Raw genomic sequence first — 18,403 nt, 5'->3', positions numbered from 1 at the left:
TAAATCGCTCTTACGTCCTTTAAGGGTAGAATATCTACATAAAACAGGGAGAAACAAAAGGAAACATTAACATTTTGGAGCAGATGGTACACACCCACTATTATTCTGCTCACACAGACTATTGTTGCCAATAGAGTTCTGAGCATTTCAATGTTTTAACCCCTTGCCGTGGCGGTAATTCCCCCGCGGCGCTGGGGGCGAGGGGGGATCCACGCGGCGCCGCCATGCTCGTGACAGAACCACTCCGTCACGAGCCGCGGTGGCGCTGTGCTTGTGACAGAATGGTTCCGTCGCGGCCCCGCCCGCCTAATAGAATGCTCAGCGCAAGCGCGAAGTCAGCGCCGCGCAGGCGCGGCGGCCGGGCCGTGACGGAACCATCCCGTCACCAGCACAGCACCACCGTGGCTTGTGACGGAATGGTTCCATCACGAGCATGCAAGGGGTTAATAAAACATTATAGCCCACTGCTGAGGGCTGGACCAGTCACTAAAAGCCACAACCAAGAGTCACAGGTGATGAGAGCCTACAACACAAAAGAGAGCATTAACGACTGATGTAGCCTGAGGCTGTCCATTTATAATGATAATTAAACATTACATTCATTGTGAGCAGGATTTTATTCTTTTGCAGTTTTATTTTGTGCATACTTGGCTTAAGGGCATAAGAGCATTTTACATGAAAACCAGATTACAATACACATTTGTAAGCAAAAGAAGATTGTTAGAAATGGGGGACTCTAGCTCGCAAGGGTTTGCACCTTTGTCTAAGTAGGGACCCTTGCTTCTAGTCAGGGAAAGAAAGTTACACCCTTTGACAAACCCTGCTCACCCTCTTGGTCGATTGGCATGAGTAGTCAGGCTTATCTCAGAGGCAGTGTGTAAAGCATTTGTGCACACAACCAGTAACACAGTGAAAACACTACAAATAGACACCACACCAGTTTAGAAAAACAGGTAATCTTTATCTAAACCAAGCAAGAGAAAAGCAACAAAAATCCACCATACATATGTCAAGATATATTAAAAAATAGGTTATTCACAAAAATAAATTCATCCGATGAAAATCCCAAAGTACGACGCCAACCGCGTGGTGCGCAGGCCGGGGACTGAGTCGCACGGACCCCAAGTACTTTGGTAAATGATGAAAACAAAGACGATGCCCATCGTCAGGGAGATGATGCATCGTTGACCCTGGTCAGCATCAGTTCCTTATGACCACAGGAGAGTAGAGGCGTTGGTTCCTTATGACCACAGGGTTGGTGAGGCGTCGGTTCCTTACTGCGATGCAGGGGAGGTGATGCATCTGTTTCTTACTGTTATTGGGGAGGTTACGTCATAATGGCGGTGAGGTGTCAGTTCCTTAAAACGATGTGGGGTCGATGGATTAGTTCTTGAGATCGCCCATGTCAGGTATCAGCTCTGCAGGGATGAGGCACCAGTGTCTGTAAAGTCTGGGCGGCGGTACGAGTCAGGGTGATGCATCATGACGTTACGAACTGTGCCCTCGGCTCTGGTGCAGGCAACGGCCTTGGTGATGGTGTTAGAGGCGATAGAGTGCAGCATCAGCAGGGCTGCGGTACAAGTCGGTACGGTGCTTCACGCACTTCACAAGCAGTGCCCACTTCTTCGCTGCAGGTCGCAGCATCAGTGTTGCTTTTTCCCTCTGTGGCAGCTGAAACAGCAGTTCCAGGTGTAGTAGGACAGAGGAAGTAAAGTTGTTGTGTCCCTGAATCTTCAGAACAAGAGGCAAGCTCTACTCCAAGCTTGTGGAGATCTTCTTCAAACAGGATACACAGTACAGTTCAGTCTTTGTCCTCTCCTTACCAGAAGCAGCCACTGCAGGCCAACTCAGCCCAGCATCCACACAGCAATGGGACAGTGTTCCTCTTTGCAGCTTTTTCAGCTCTTCTCCTTGACAGAGGCTCCTCTTGGGTCCACAAGTATGCTAATGTTTGTGGACTGGGCCCCAATATTTAAACCACATTTTCCTTTGTTCTTTGGTGGCTAAAAGACTCTCAGCTCAGTCCAAACCAGTTCTGACCTCTCTGGCCCAGCTTCTTGGCAGGAGCAGGAGATGGAGACAGCACCGTGCCCAGGAGACAGGGCCTAGTCAGGTGCAAAGAAAACTCCTACCCCTACTCTAAATGCATCCCAGGTCTATTCAGCACAGCTCTGAGTCATCCTGGAAAGGCAGGATTCACCTCAACACCCCCAGTGGCTGTCTATAGTGAATGCACATCCCCAGCTCCTGTCACTCCAAATCCAGACAGTCAATACACAACCCAGCAGAAGTACACAGGATGGCTAAGCACGAAAATGCCTACTTTCTAAAAGTTGCTTTTTAAAACCACAATTTAAAAACCATATTTACCAAAAGTGGGTTATTAAATTCTGAGTTCAGGGAACATAAACTCCAGCTTTCTGTCTTGTCCCCATGGGAAGTTAAACACTGTAAGCTGTTACAAAGTATACCCCATGCTTTCCTAGGGGACAGATATAATTTCAATAGTGTAAAACCAAGGACACAGTATGTCACACACCCTGTACATGTCCTACCTTACAGATATACTTCATCCTGCCCAGGGCCTACCTTAGGGGTGAATCACATTTAAGAAAAGGGAATGTTAGGCCCTGGCAAGTGAGCGCACTTGGCAGATCAACATGCCAGCAAAAACTGCACGTAGACACTGCAGTGGCAGGTCTGAGACACCTTTGAAAGGCTGCCTGAGTGGGTGGCACAATTAGTGCTGCAGGGCCACTGGCGGCCTTTGGTTTAGAGGCCCTGGGCATCAACAGTGCACTGTACTAGGGTCTTAGCAGAAAATCAAGTAAGCCAAAAATTGAAAAAAACACTAATTTATAAACAGAATTTATACAGGGAGCACTTACACATTGGCACTGATCAACAGTGGCAAAGTGCCCAAAGCATCTAGACCAGCAAAACCAAAATTCAGCATACAGCAAAAATATAGGAGGTTTAATAAAGATTTAAGTGATCGGCCCAGGATCGCAGGATTTTGAGTAGAGGTAGGGTCTCACACTTTGTTCCCCATTTCCAAAGTCAGTAGCTCTAGCCATTAGGCCATATCTCCTCCCATAATTAAAGAGGATAAAACAAAACAGAAGCATCGGAATGCTGAAACAGCCACTTTCTGCCTTTTGCCACTCCATTGCCTTCATGGAGTGTCCAATATTTCAACGTTCTAAAACTGAATTCTAATTGTATGTTCACTGGTATTGTCTCCAGGTTAGAGCAACTCTCGTTCCCCCAATAGAAGGCTAGATGTTATGTTATGTTACGTTATGTTATAAAAAACTTACACCAAAAGGTTTCATGGCGCTACTCTAGAACTAGCCGGAACCAAAGGAATGTGTTATTCGCTGCCTGTGATGTGATGTGATGTGATGTGACTGGGTTCTTGTATAGCGCACTATCACTCCGAGGAGTATCTTGGCGCTGAGGCTTCCGGTATCTAGCAGATGATAATGTCTAGACCATTCGAGAGACTGGAAAGGGTCATATTAAGGTTTTACACATTGTGTCTGGTAGTGAGTAGAGCCATGTTTTTAGTTGTTTCCTGAAGCTTATTCTATGTTGGTTGCACAGAGAGATTGAGGTAGTTTGTTCCATGCTTTCGTACCAATCACAGATAAGGATTTTCCACCCTTCGTCGTCAGCCTGAACTTTGGGACGGTAAGCAAATTTAATGAGGATGATCTCAGTTCACGAGTAGGATGATATTGTTTAAAATATTTTTGTATATAGGCTGGGCCTTGATGATGAAAAGCTTTGAAAGAGATTGTCAGGACTTTGAACAAAATGCGCTTTTGCATTGGGAGCCAGTGTAGTGCGTCTAGCGCGGCAGAGGCTGAAGATGTTCTTGCCCAGCCTAGAACTAGCCTAGCCGCGGCATGCTGTACCATCTGCAGTCTATGCAGGGCAGATCTATTTAGCCCTGCATACAGACTGTTGCAGTAGTCCAACCGAGATGTAATCAGTGCCACTGCAATAGTCCGTCTGGCACTCAGAGGAAGCAGCTTGAAGAGTTTTCTCAGACCTCTGATGATATTGAAGCAGTTTCTAGCTACTTCTCTGGTTTGTTGGTTAAAAGACAAAGTGTTGTCAAATTTAACCCCCAGATTTCTTGCTGCATTGACAGTATTGGGTGGAGCCTCTGCCTCCTTTGGCCACCACGACTGGGGCGAAAAGCAGTTTTTGGAGCCAAAAGGTATTATTTCTGTTTTGGCAGAATTACATTTAAGATGATTGCTGGTCATCCATGCAAATACCGCCGAGAGGCATTCTTTCAGAGAGATATCAGCATTCTACGCATTTTTATCCAATGTTAGAATTAACTGGGTATCGTCGGCATATGCTATTAAGTCAATTCCAAACGAGGAGATAAGTTTGATCAGGGGAACCATGTAAAGATTGAATAATGTGGGGCTCAGACTTGAGCCCTGCGGAACCCCTGTAGTCAGCATGCTCTCCTTGGAACGGAATTGACCCAGCATGATAACCTGACGCCTGTGAGCCAGAAAACTTCTGAACCATTCGAGCTCGGTCCCTGCTATGCCTTCATTTGCTAGGCCATGTAGAAGGATAGCATGGAATACCGTGTTGAATGCTGCAGAGAGATCTAAAAGGATCAGGACCGCCTTCTTGCCCTGATCCAATGCAGCTCGAATGGTTTCGGTGGTAGAGAGTAGAGCTGATTCGGTCGAATGGTGTGCCCTAAAACGAGCTTGGCATGGATGGAGGATTTCGTTCTCCTCCAAAAAGGTCATCAGTTGTTTATTGACACAGGATTCAGTCAGTTTACATAGAATTGGCAGAAGCGAGATGGGACGTAGGTTGGTAAGAGTGGCAGGATCTTTGATAGCTTTCTTTTGTAGAGGTCTGACTGCTGCTACTTTCCAGTTAGAAGGGATCTCGCCTGAGGAAAGAGAGGCATTGATGATGGAGTTTATACCGGGATTTACTTCATCTACTATTGCTTGCAGCAGCGTAGGTGGACATGGATCAAAAGGAGATCCAGATTTCATAATTGATATCGCCTTATGTGTATCTTCCAGACTGACGGGGTCGAAGGTGCACCAGCCAGGTTTTTGAAAGCTTAAATTGGTCTTGACCTCAGATTTCTCTTTCTGAAAAGTTGGAAAATCGTTCGTGATAGTCTCTATTTTCTGGGAGAAGTAATCAGCTATCTTATCGCATAGATTCTGTGACGGTGGAATCTCTTGTGTTAATGCCTTGGGATTTCTGAAACTGTTCACAATGTTGAAAATTTCTTTTTGTTTATTTCCTGTTGCTTCAATCTGTGCCGTATAATATTCTGCTTTAGCATTTTTGATGGCGGCGTGGTATTGTTTTCGTCCTATCTTATAGGTACTTTTATCTTCTAGTTCATAGTAGCGTCGCCACTTTCGCTCTAAGATTTTTACATTAGTTAGTATATCTTTGAGCGGGCCTGTAAACCATGGTGCTAAAAGCTTTCCTTTGCTAGATTTAGAGCCTGCTCTTGTGGTAGTAATCTTGTTACCTATTTTGTTCATCCAACCATCGAATTTCTGGTTGTCAGTGTGTGTATTTCCTGTAAAAATAGGTTTGTTATCTTTAGCCCAGTTTTGCAGGTCAGGATGTTCGATGATTTTGCCCCAGCAGGGTGCAGGTTTATCCTTAGTGTATAAATCCTTCTTCTTTCTCTTAGTTTCATTAGTACCAAAATTAAATTTTATGAATTTATGGTCCGTTCATATTTGTTGTAGCGGGGATTTCACATTCATCATCTCAATATTGGTACCAATGCAGTCAAGTATGTGTCCTGCCGAGTGAGTAGGTTCCGAGATGTGCATCGTCAGACCAAGAACCTGCATGATTTCTTTGAAATCTGCGGCATGTTTATCATTGAGATCGTCCATGTGGAAGTTTAGATCTCCTAGTACAGTAAAATTCGCGAACCTGAGAGTTTGGCCACTATGTGCTTCCGCTATAGTTTCTAAGAATTGCTTGGCATAACCTGGAGGCCTATACAGTAATACACCAGCAAAGGAAAAGGAGTCTCCTATTTTAATGCAAAAACTTAGGCTTTCTGCTCCTGTAATGTCAGTCAGCTCTGTCGTTGTGCATTTAAACGTATCCCTATGTATAATAGCCAAACCACCTATCCTGCCTCTGAATTAAATAGCCGGTGGGTAAAGCATAGGCTATGTCAGGATTCGACCATTCACGTAGCCATGTTTCTGTGATGAATAGACATTCCAAGGCGTGTTCTGTGATAAGGTCATGAATATGGAGAGCATTTTTGCACATAGAACGTGCATTTATTAGCCGCCCTTTTATAGATATAGATTTAGCATTCCATTTGGGTTTGCAGTAGGGTAGTAGTGTTAACTTACATTTCGGACAGCTTGTCGGACCTCGCCTAGAGTCCACACTGATGATATGCTGGCAGAGTTTGGAGTGAGTGTTTAGGGATAATAATTCCTCTCTGGACCAGATGATTGATGGTGTAGGGTGTTGAGCCCTAAGCCCGTCCACAGCGCGGACGGGCGCAGACGGGCAGGACTTTGGCTTGAATTCGGCGCGACTAAGGCGCGACCAATGATCGCGTCCGCTGCGCGGAGGTGTGGCCATCTGTTTTTATACTAATTTTCTCGAGCGCTAGAGTGGTGGTCCTGGGTCTACCCCTAAGATGGCCGCCGGTTTTGTGCTCGATCTTACCACCTCACCACTCAGTACCTAAGTCGTCTGAGTGCGTGGTTTTCAGGAGCATGAATCCGGTATGTGCAGAGTTTACAATTCTGTTAATGCGGCGCAAAACAACATTGAATAACTAAAGTAAAACTGCAGGAATTAACAGTGCTAGCGCAGACAGTCTCCCGGCTTTCCGCCTCAGGAGCGTAGGAAGTCATTCGAGGCCTGCACAAACAGCCACATTTTGAGTAGCTTTCTGAACCTCAGTAAGTCCGTGCATGACCGAATCTCGAATCTCCAGGTGAAACGAGTTCCATAATCTTGGGGCCAGAGATGCAAACCAGCAGCTTTTCTGTCATAGGGGTAGTCAATAACTGGAGATGCCTTGAACGGAGGTTACGGGGGGGAATATACCTAGACAAAAAGTTATTAATGAATTCGGGGCTCTGGCAGGGTAAATATTTGAAAACTAGACAGCTGTCTTAAAGGCATTCCGTTGAGAGATGGGAAGCCAGTGTAGTTTTTTTTTAAAAGAGGTCTAGAGATTGTAGTATCCCCTGTTGTTTGCCCAATAGAAGGCAAGATCGTGGTATCTTCTGTTGTTCTCCCAATAGAAGGGAGTTAGTGGTATCTCATGCAGAATAGGGAGTCAGCATATGTAGTGCAGCTTGCCAAGTGACATTCTTTGGTTCTTCCCTGCCTACTGCCATGTCCTGTCGTACACCGTTGCTGATCTGTTGAACTTTGTGAATGTGTAGGAGAAAAGTCTGTTCCATTTTTTAAATATGTGCTTCACTGAAGAGTGGGACAGTTCAAAGTGAAAAGCAAGTATAAGTGAGGAAAATAGTGCTGAGGGAAAACTCCTTTCCAGTGATGTCATATAGCAAGTGTTAGCTGGCTTGTACTCCGGGTAGTAGGGCAGGGGGCACAAAAAGAAAAAAAGAAAATAGACTTACCTAACTTGCAGTGCAACGTCCTGCTTGCTCTGGTGTCTTCTCGAAGCTCCAGATGCAGGAAACTGTACTACTCATTTATGGAGCTAATCTCACAGCATGAGAGCAGCTGCAGGATTAGATAGAGCAGACTCTCTGAGCTCTGCTAGGAGCACTGGAGGCCTCTAGCCCAGCTGACTAAGACAGCTATGTTTGAGAACTTTAAAATGCTCATATCTGGCTGGCCATCCCAAGATGGCTGGCCAAAGAGACATTCACATTTTAAAGCGCACAGCTCCCTGCTGGCCCTGCCCCGTCCTGACACTTAGGGGATCATTAGGATGGTGGGCGGACTTTTGTTCGCCCGCCATCCTTTCGTGGAATGGGACCGCCCGCCATTGGTGAGGGGGTCCCGTTGGTGACATTAGGATCCGCCCGCCACACTGGCGGGCGCATCCTGCATTATTGACATTGCGGCGGGTGGTGCTCTCAGCACCGCCCGCCGTGATGCCAAGAATGCATGTCGTGCACTTCCATGCACAACATGGCAGGCACCGCGCGGTGCCTGCCATGTTGTGCATGGAACTTCCGGGGGGTACCATAGGTACCCACATGTGCACCACCGACTCCCCAGAATCCCTGGGGGCCCGCTTTGGGCCCCCAGTGGCAAAAACCGCCTGCCTTTCCGTGGCGGCAACGGCACAACCCCGCATATATGCTAATATGGATGGCGGTGTCTCCTAGACACCGCCACCATGTTAGCAGCTTTTACGCCCGGTCGAAAAACCATCCGCCGGGGTTCTGCCCACCATGGTAATGTGGCGGGGGAAATCCTAAGCGCGCAAAGGTTTTTAGCGGGCGGATTGCCACCGCCATACGCTATCCAAATGACCCGCTATCCAAATGACCCCCTTAGTTCAGGAATGTTGCTGAAAAATAAAATGGCAATAAATAAACTTATTATCATTTTATTCTTCAGCTCTGGGGCTTGTGGGGCAATGCTCCTCCGCTCAAATGATGCAACGGCCCTGCCTATAGCACCCGTCGCCTCACATCCTTTCCTTGAGAAAAAAGCTTGAGGAAAATTTCTGTCAGTCATAAGTCCTTTTTTGACACACACGTAATAAAAGCGCATAATTGTCACAAATGAAGGTTCACTAACCTCTATGCCGGAGTGATGCTGAATTACCAGTCCCCCTATTCTGGCAACACCTGTGAGTCAAGTCATAGAACTCCACAGATAGATACCACAGCCGGGGAAAGGGTAAAAAATGGACAAAGGAAACAAAAACGTGGTGCAATAAATCAAGAAGATTCGAAGGAAGGGAGGATAGCAGTCTTCACTCGCCTTGGTACCCCTGAATACCTGCAGGTGAATAAACAAACAACCAGTAAGTGAACCACTCCCTACTCTAATAAAGTAGGTATCAATAAAAGAGGACACACCCAACTGCACACTTACATATAATACTGCGCCACTAGCTCCAAGCAAAACAGTTCAAAAATAAAAAAAATAAAGAAAAGAAATGAAAGGGTTTTTTACAAGTTCTTCAGTCCATAAATCATCCAGGTATTTAACAGCTTGACCTTTCCGAAATAGTTTCCACTTAAGTAAGGTCAAATAAAAGTACTTAGCTGCCCATATGAATGATCATGTTTACAGGTGACTCCAAAGTTCCACACATGCAACCCTGCGCCGCTTCTTTCTTCAGGAACAGCAAGTTCAAAGGGAACGTTTTTTCAACTCCAATTAATGTGTCTAAATTATAAAAATAAATCCAGTCCTTTCCAATCGTAAATGCTTCAAGGCAGACAAAAAAAATAATGTTCTGTGTAATCCGCGTTTATCTTCGCAAAGCACAGCCTCAAAAGCGCACCAGCGCTACATCCATTATCGAGACTCCAAGAAAAATGCTTTTCTGCACAAAAGCGCTCCAGCGCGGCTCAAATAGTCCCGAACAAACAACCCTTAAACCCTGGAAATGAACAAAGAAGAACTCAGCGAGGGAAAATCCAGGAAGTCTTCAGGTGACAAGCACCGGTGAAAGGGAGGAGCAGGTTTAGATAGGCAAAAGAGAGTTGAAAGGAAAGTAGGACAAGACTTCAGGCATTCTGGGAGATGTAGTCCATTACTTTCTCACTACTCCCTGGCTTAATCGTGACAGAACCCCCTCACTACGTCCGACGTCTCGGCGGACCACCAGGCTTATGAGGATACAAGGTGTGAAATCGTCGTAGGAGACGCAGACAATGTAAGTTACACTTGGGTTCCCATGTGCGTTCCTCGGGGCCATAACCTTCCACCCCACGAGATACCTCTCGTTCTCCTAGAATCCAGTATAGCCTCAACTTCATACTCATCCTCACCAACCACATCTATAGAGACCGGTCTCACAGGCACTCTAGACCCAGGGAGGCATGGTTTGAGAAGGGAAACATGGAACACTGGATGTATACGCCATAGGGAGGGAACTTTCAACTCCATAGCTACAGGGTTGATGATCCGAACAATGGGATAGGGACCTACGAATTTGGGCTGAAGACGTGTATTTCCCTTAATCCTCAAATGTTTAGTACACAACCAAACCCTGTCTCCCAACTGGTAAAGAGGCTCTTGAATCCTCTTCCTATCAGCATTAGCTTTATCCCTTGCCCTGGCTGCTTCCAAGTGTGCTTTGGCTTCCACAAAGACTTGTTTCAAGTGTACATGATGTTCTTGTATCGTAGGATTAACCGATGTACCTGGCAGTTATAATGGCAACATGTTGGGATGGTAACCGTTGATGCAGAAAAATGGGGAACAACCTAAGGACGAATGCTCAGCGTTGTTATATGCGAACTCTGCAGTCCATAGTAATGTTCTTCATTCCTCACCATGTTGAAGTGTGAAGCATCTCAGGTATTGCTCTAAGGTTTGGTTTAACCTCTCTGTCTTCCCATCTGTCTGTGGATGGTAGCTGGTAGAGAGTCTAGCGTCTATTTTCAAGATGGCACACAAGGCCTTCCAAAATCTAGACGTAAATTGAGAGCCTCTATCTGTGATAACGATAGAAGGGAGGCCATGTAATCTCACTATATTTTGTAACATCACCCTAGCCAATTCACAAGAGATGGGGAGTTTAGGTAAAGCTATAAAATGACCCATCTTAGTTAGATGGTGCACCACCACTAGAATGGTTGTATTACCAAGGCCGAGAGGCATTTCGACTATGAAGTCCATAGAGATGGTATGCCAAGGAGCAGGAGGAGTAGGTATAGGCCTGAGTAACCCACTTGGCCTTTGATGTGAAGTCTTGGCTTGAGTACAAACGGAACATTCTGATACATACTGTTCAGTGTCTTTTCTCATAGAGTCCCACCAAAAATATCTCGATGCAGTTTGTAAAGTCTTCTGCTGTCCCAAATGCCCACCTAGGACAGAATCATGAGTCCATTCAAGAACCTGCTGTTGTAAAGGCCCTTTTGGCACATAAAGTCGTTTATCATAAAACAATAGTTTGTCCTTGCTTGAATGATGAGTGGGATCAAAGCGATCCAAGCATTGGTGTCCTGCGTTTCCAGTTGTGTCTGCACTGCTTCTAGAAAATCGGTACTCGAAATAACTGCCACCTGATCTTTCTGAAATGATGACTCTTGCAGTATAGGGGAGGCTCTTGAAGACTAGTGGGTTCCTTCACGGTATAGGAAGGATTCCGAGATAGGGCGTCAGCCTTGCCATTTTGAGGCCCTGGTCGATATTTAATCAGGAAATCATAGTCTGCAAAAAACAGAGACCACCTTAGTTGTCGTGGTGTCAATGCTCTGGCGCTTTTCAGGAAGAGAAGATTTCTGTGATCTGCATAAATCTCCACGGTATTTCGAGCCCCCAGTAAATGATGTCTCCATTCCTCACATCCTTTCTTTATAGAGAATAGCTCCTTGTCTGTTATGCTATAATTGGCTTCGCTGGTGGTCAGTTTCCAAGAAAAGAAGGCTACCGGGTGGAGTTGTCCCGTGTCAGGATGTCTTTGAGACAGAATCCCACCCACAGCATGATATGAGGCATCAGTTTCCATCAAAAATGGGTGACTTGCATCCGGATGACGTAAGATAGGAGCACTCATACATTTTGCTTTCAACGTTTGGAACGCTTGTTCTGCTAGTTCATTCCATCACTAGATTGAGGCGACTCTAAGACCACAGGTTTCGGTTTAGGAAAAAAGAATTTGCCATCATAACGCTGTTTATCTCCTCTCCGTTCTTGTAGGCGATGATCCAGCTGAACAGTAAGGTCTATTAACTCCTCGCAGGTTGTAGGCATATGAACCACTTGAACCAGGACGTCTTTCAATTCGCCTCTCAACCCTTGGTAATACAAGGAGACTCTCTTCTCAATAGGCCAGTCTGTTTCAACTACCAACCTATTAAAGTTGGTAATATACGTTAACAAATCCAGGGAGCCTTGTCCTAAGGTGATTAGTTCTCTGTCTAAAGAGAGTAAATGGGCTTTCCTATCAAACAGTTTGCTCATTTCAACGCAAAACGCTGTGAAATCACTTAGAACAGGATCATTTCTCTCTATCAACATAAATGACCAACTAGCCACATTCCCCCCTAGGTACGACATCATAAATGCCGTTTTTGTGTGATCATCGGGGAATACAGCAGGTTTACACATAAAGTGTAATTTACACTGTCCTACAAAAATACCGAATTTCTTAGGATCCCCTAGAAATCTCTCAGGAGGTGCTAATGGCAGAGTATGAGGCTGTATTAATTGGACCAGGGATTTACCCACTGCTCCTTCTGGTGCAGTAGAACCAACAGAAGAAGAGGGAGGAGGTAGGGTCCAACTCCTAATATATGGTTGCCCTCTAGTACTAGTGGGACCCGTGCGTAACAAGCCAGCAATCTCATTCCGCATGACCCCCATCTCATTCCTCATCTCATGGTTCTCCTCTCTGACTGCGTCTACTTCTAGTTTCAGGGCTTTCATGGTTTCCAGTAATGAAGTAAGTACTGCGTTTGTATCCATCGCTCAGGTTGTAAATCAGCGTGGGCTTGTCACTCTGTCACAAATGAAGGTTCACTAGCCTCTATGCCGGGTACAACAGGAGCGATGCTGAATTACCAGTCCCCCTACTCTGGCAACACCTGTGAGTCAAGTCATAGAACTCCACAGATAGATACCACAGCCGGGGAAAGGGTAAAAAATGGACAAAGGAAACAAAAACGTGGTGCAATAAATCAAGAAGATTCGAATGAAGGGAGGATAGCAGTCTTAACTCGCCTTGGTACCCCTGAATACCTGCAGGTGAATAAACAAACAACCAGTAAGTGAACCCCTCCCTACTCTAATAAAGTAGGTATCAATAAAAGAGGACACACCCAACTGCACACTTACATATAATACTGCGCCACTAGCTCCAAGCAAAACAGTTCAAAAATAAAAAAAAGAAAGAAAAGAAATGAAAGTGTTTTTTACAAGTTCTTCAGTCCATAAATCATCCAGGTATTTAACAGCTTGACCTTTCCGAAATAGTTTCCACTTAAGTAAGGTCAAATAAAAGTACTTAGCTGCCCATATGAATGATCACGTTTACAGGTGACTCCAAAGTTCCACACATGCAACCCTGTGCCGCTTCTTTCTTCAGGAACAGCAAGTTCAAAGGGAAAGTTTTTTCTACTCCAATTAACGTGTCTAAATTACAAAAATAAATCAAGTCCTTTCCAATCGTAAATGCTTCAAGGCAGACAAAAAAAATAATGTTCTGTGTAATCCGTGTTTATCTTCGCAAAGCACAGCCTCAAAAGCGCACCAGCGCTACATCGATTATTGAGACTCCAAGAAAAATGCTTTTCTGCACAAAAGCGCTCCAGCGCGGCTCAAATAGTCCCGAACAAACAACCCTTAAACCCTGGAAATGAACAAAGAAGAACTCAGCGAGGGAAAGTCCAGGAAGTCTTCAGGTGACAAGCACCGGTGAAAGGGAGGAGCAAGTTTAGATAGGCAAAAGAGAGTTGAAAGGAAAGTAGGACAAGACTTCAGGCATTCTGGGAGATGTAGTCCATTACTTTCTCACTACTCCCTGGCTTAATCGTGACAATAATACATCAATCGACAAATTAAAATAAAATAAAAGCTGGGCCCAGTAGGAGCATTACAATCTTAAAACTATCATCAGGTCAGTAGAATTACAATGTTACATTAAAAAATTCTCCTACAACATACGATGTAACTAATAACATAAATACTTAAGAAGCATCAAAGGACCCATACCGCTTCAAAATATTTAGTGCAGCTCTAATGAAGTTTAAAATGACAAAACAAACTTCAAGGGTTAACTAATTGTTGTAAAAACACTAAAGCAAAGAGGTGTTGTCTAATATTTATGGCGGGTAAGTGAGAAACTAAATGTGCTTTCGGAGATGAGTATAGAGCGTGCAAAACATTAAAAGTGACTAATGCTTTGGTGCTGAGACCAGTCACAGGGGCAGATAGGAAATTGGTCAACAGAGTCAGGGGGAGTGTTTGGGGTGTTATACCCCCCCAAATAAATGTATTTTCTGATAAAGAGTCAGGTACAGGTGCTTTTGTTCGGGTATGATGGAGATGGTAGTTGGATTTCACCTGGAATAATTTCATACACACAGTCAAAAATGCCACACTCTGTCCTCTGTTTTGAATGTCATAAAAAATATAGTTTATCTTACAAAATATTGTACTTTCTCTCTTAGTACTCCTATCAATCTGCCCTCCTCTCCCTTTCCACAGCCCTTAGGCCCCACTCATGCACACTGCTTTTCGTATAATGTATTTAAACGTTATATGTGATCCAGCGGGACACCAACTTGTGGACAAGTATCACTAAAATACACACATTCGGGCCAATAAACCACACTCACTTAGAGTAATATCCGGTCAATGAAACCTCGCTTGAAATCAATTTTAGGGCTTTTCGATATGTCTGATCTGTCTAACGAATTGAGCCTATTTAATTACTAAGCCCTTTCTTACACATGGTTCTATTTTATTTGATAAGATATAGGTAATTCATCACAAAAATATTCACCTGGTTTATTCATTAAGTGACCACAGACTCAGTTTCGATTTAAAGTTTTATCTGCAACATTTTAGTGCATCAAATACAAATTACAGTGTTAACTCCATTATTCTGAAGAGGTAAGATTCGGTTACCTAAATAAGACAATACATTTTTATGATGAGTACCTCAGGAAAAAGAGGAAAGAGAGAAAGGCACATTGACGAAATACACAGATTATATTTATCTAGCCAAGAGTTTGGGCCCCTCAGGAAATAACAGGTAATAGATTCAGGACAGGATCAGGGCAGGACAGATCACCTCTTCTGGATTTAATGCCAGCGTCAAACCCCTCTCAGATGCTAGTTTCCCTCCTCGATTCTTCCGCAAAACTCCTTCCTAATTTTTATTTATGGAAAATTCTAAGTCTACTTCAGGTATTTTGATCAGCATTCGGACAGCATCTCTATCTCTCAGCGTTCTACCAGCGATCAGGCTACTTCATCTAACTAACTACCCCAATTGCACCTTTTGATGGCATGTTCCACCTACAAATGTTTCAAACTTGTGTAAATTGTGAATTTTGATTGGACGAGCCAAGGGGATGATCGTCCCACACTTCTAAGTTTATTACATTTTCTTAAGAGCATTGTCTTATGTTCCCGCCCATTTATTTGCTTCTACAAAGCTCTCTTTACCACCCGTTTTCATATAAACTTTATAACATAGTACTAGCAGCCCGTCCCGACGTTGTCCGGGTAGGAATTGCTGCCGGCCAGTAGTATATTGTTTTGTACAATTTCGTTTTGATAGCATTTCTTATCTGTGACAGGCCTGTGAAACGCTCCGATTCACAGTGCACTGCTGATGCACTTAAGAGTGCGCGTACAGTAGTGTGTGAACTCGAGTTTCCCTACTTTATTTTTCCTTGCAATATTATATAGCGCGAACTCGACAACATGGCATGAGCACAATTTACATTACAAAAGAACACATTCATTTGTGGTAGGCACGGGGAGACAAAGCGATTTGCCTGGAATCACAGGATGTTGAGCTGATGCCGAGATTAGAACGTAGCTCCCCAGCTCTAAAGTTCGCAATTCTAGAACTTGTGGCAGGAGGTGTGTCTAAAACTGTATGTCGGTGCTGGCCATCAATGGGAGAGACCTGTGCATTTTTCAAATCGGTGGTGAAAAAATATGAGTATGTTGCTGGAGATGTGGGCCGCCGTGCCACCGATGTACTTACCGGGGGAGGGTAAACACCCATTATTCGGCAACTTTCTTTCCGCATACCACCACTCCGCATACTTTCATTACGAAAGTACCATGACTCCGCAATGCCATTATAACACATGGCATTACATTTTATATGCTTTAACCACGCATACATTTACAACGAATTTCATAAATGCATGAATGGTAAAAGCATGTTTTTTTTAATGTTTGGATAAGGTAATTATGAGTATAGGGGTATATGTTTTGGGGTACTGAGGTATATGTTTTAGGGTTTTTGGGTATTTTAAGGGTTCAGATATAGTTTTGGGTTATGGGATACAGGGGTAGTTTTAGGGTTTTGGGATAGGTATGGGTTTTGGGGTACAGGGGTATTTTTAGGGTTCAGGGCTAGGTTTGGGTTTTGGGGTATATGTGTATTTTTAGGGTTCAGGGGTAGGTTTGGGTTTTGGGGTACAGGGGTATTTTAAGGGTTCAGGGCTAGGTTTGGGTTTTGGGGTACAGGGGTATTTTTAGGGATTCGGACTAGGTTTGGGTTTTGGGGTACAGGGGTATTTTATGGTTCAGGGGTAGGTTTGGGTTTTGGGGTACAGGGTTATTTTTATGGTTCAGGGCTAGGTTTGGGTTTTGGGGTACAGGGGTATTTTTAGGGTTCAGGGGTAGGTTTGGGTTTTGGGGTACAGGGGTATTTTAGAGTTCAGGGCTAGGTTTGGGTTTGGGGTACAGGGGTATTTTAGAGTTCAGTGGTAGGTTTGGGTTTTGGGTACAGGGGTATTTTTAGGGTTCGAGGTAGGTTTGGGTTTTGAGGTACAGGAGTATTTATAGGGTTCATGGCTAGGTTTGGGTTTTGGGGTACAGGGGTATTTTTAGGGTTTAGGGATAGGTTTTGTATTTTGGGGTACAGGGTACATTTATAGGGTTAAGATGGGTTAGCGTTTAAGGGTGTTGGGGTATTTTAAGGAGTAAGGGTGGGTTATGATTATGGGGTGCAGGGGTATTTAAAGGGAGCAGGGTGGACACCTGGAGCTGGAATGTACAGAACCTGGGAAGAAAAAACAATGAAATATTGGGCACAACGCTCGCTTTTTTCCCCGTAATCCCACGCCCCGCCCACGCCCCCAGCACACAATATGAGACATGGCATGAAAGGCGAACATACCACACGCCTCCAGCGTTTGTCACGCCCCCAGCACATGCCCACAGCACAACGCAGACACATATGGCGTGTGCTGAGCGCTCTCATTGCTGTACCCTTTGAGATGTGAGAACAGGTGGCTTTATTTGTGCCTCGCCCCACAGCCAAGAAAGAAGCTTGGAGCTGCTGGGTACTGTGACCCTGTGGCCATCTAAGAGAAAGCAGTGCGGCTGTCATCCCAGCGGGTGGTTGGCACCTAACTTGGTGCAGTCAGGAGAGACCGAAGTAGGTCTCCCATGCCCGCAGCTGGCCAAAATACTTTTTTTAAGCGGCATAACAGCTCATGACCAGAAGAGGTCTGTCACCCTCGAGGCCCAGAAAGGGAACCACAAAAGGTATGTGCGGCTAGGTGGAGGCCCCCAATGTCCACTGTGGGTATTGGGACCCGCACGACAGCCCCACTGCTCTTTGTGGACTGGGTGTATTTGCACTGCCCAGATCAGACCAGGATAAGGGCACTGTGCTTGGTACTGCAGCTGCACCACTTACTAGCGGGCAGCTGCCATAGGCTGACACATGCGGGGGACCCAGTGAGGCATCCCGCGGGAGTAGGCAGTGTGTACCCCTGTGTTGGCACATACCTTGGGAGCACTTATCTGCCATAAGGGTGGCCGTAAGGGGTGAGTTCTCGACTGAGACACCCCTAGGAACTTGCTCTACATGGATATCCAGAAATTATCATCATAAATGTCTTAGGTGATCAGGTGTTCCTTGTCCCTGTGTTTGAGGTTAGCTATTATATAACCCCAAAAAAAGAGCGCAGATGCACTGTGACCTAGGCATTATGGGGATGCATTGTACTACATGCGTTATTGTCTCATAATCTACTCTTTTTTTCATGCACTTATATTGATGTATGTCGTTTTACCTTGCACTGACAGGATAACAAGTATCATTTCAGGGACAGCATAATATGCACAGTAATGTTTTTCATGATGCTTGCAATGCATAACCTTTGTTTTCACGTATTGCACTCGTGATGGTTGCCCATTGCCTGTTTGGCAAAGTAATTATTGGTTTATGTTGTTTTGGTATTGTGTTATATACAATACAGTCTTTTTTTATATAATATTGTGTGGAACCTCTTTTTTGGTGTATTTCTTGTGTTGCGCATTGCCTCTTGGATAAGCCTGACTGCTCTTGCCAAGCTACTAAGGGGGTGAGCACAGGTTAACTTTGGTGTGTAACTTACTTGTCCTGTCTAGAGTGATGGGTTCTGGCTGGCTTAGGTGCTTACCCTAGATAACCAGAAATCCCAATTCTAACACTCGCCCATCATACTAAGCAATAATGAGACAGATTACTTAAATAGGAACACAGCCT

General features: G+C 44.8%; 1 protein-coding gene across 1 annotated transcript in view; it reads left to right on the top strand.

The window, feature by feature from the left end:
* Window positions 1–18,403, top strand: part of LOC144827580 (aromatic-L-amino-acid decarboxylase-like) — a 1,238,931-nt gene that overhangs the window by 1,116,695 nt on the left and 103,833 nt on the right. The window lies entirely within an intron of this gene.

This window comes from Lissotriton helveticus, chromosome 4_1, assembly GCF_964261635.1.
Source record: "Lissotriton helveticus chromosome 4_1, aLisHel1.1, whole genome shotgun sequence".
NCBI classification, from domain to species: domain Eukaryota; kingdom Metazoa; phylum Chordata; class Amphibia; order Caudata; family Salamandridae; genus Lissotriton; species Lissotriton helveticus.
Note: the sequence above shows the minus strand (reverse complement) of the source record. Positions and strands in the feature narration are given on the sequence as shown.